The sequence below is a fragment of the Anser brachyrhynchus genome, assembly GCF_964034855.1.
Source record: "Anser brachyrhynchus genome assembly, chromosome: 1".
NCBI classification, from domain to species: Eukaryota; Metazoa; Chordata; class Aves; order Anseriformes; family Anatidae; genus Anser; species Anser brachyrhynchus.
This window is the reverse complement of record NC_137694.1, coordinates 135,586,859-135,588,037: the sequence shown is the minus strand read 5'-3', so window position 1 is coordinate 135,588,037 and position 1,179 is coordinate 135,586,859.

Sequence of the window (1,179 nt, the reverse complement as noted above, 5' to 3'; positions counted from 1 at the left end):
TACCTAAATCATATGAAAAAAAAATATCACGTAAAGCATATCTCCAGAATACAACAGTATCTCAGACTAGTTTCCTAAAACCAGTAAAAATATTTCAGTATAAAATGACCCATACTGCCTAAAACACACTTTACTATCTATATGCCAAGAGAGAAAGAAACAGATGCAGTACAGAAACAAATTATTTCTTAATAACCTCTTAGGATTTGTATTTCTTGCCTGCTTAAACATACCTCTGCATTTAAATAACAAAAGAACAAACAAACATGAACAAAAGCACCTTAGCATATCCTTAGCATAACCTGAATAACCTCAGAACAGATATACTAGCATTGTGCTTTATCACAAAAATATGTTAATCTTCAGAATATTATCTGTCTGATTTTCTAGATTTGACCGTATTGATACTAATGATTTTCAAAAGAATTTGTGAAATGTGAGTTTAAAAAGAAAAAAGTTTCCTAGACAATGTGACCGGCCGAGACAGTAACAAGGTTTCAGCAGAAATGGCATGTATATATATATATATATATATATATATATATAATTAGTATTGCTTGCTATTATCTTCATCACAACCACTTATCAGCAGCATCAAGGTAGAAAATAGATATGAGATTTAGCAAGTCTAATTTCCTTCAACCTTTTAAGATATTAATAACATTTTCTAAGAAAGGTTATGCAGCCTATTTATGTAGCAAGTCCATCAGAAGATGAAATTCTAGCAAGTGCAGATTATGCTTTCAGCCCTCCAAGGACTTCACCTAAAACAACCCTTACAGGAAATGAATCTATTTAAGAAGTATTCTTCAAATTACAAATTAATATATTTGATTTTGGTTTGTTTTGATAAAGGAGATTGGTAACTGCTTTTCAAATCCATTTATCCGCTACTTTTTGAAAGAGGACTCCCTACTGCCTTAGGCTTTTGAGAAATGTTAAGAAGGTAGTCAGAACCTTTCTCAGTATAACAGTTATGATGCTCTAACAGAAAATTCCAGCTATTAGTCAGCAAAATTAGCCAGAAAAGATCCATACAAAACTGAAGAACCTGCAGTGTTGTAAAACAAACAACTACACTAAATTTCCTTAATGCAGTAAAGCTAATATTCACTTGAGGAATATCACTGCTGATAATACAAGAAAGCTTAAGACAAGTCTGACTTCATTAGATTTGTG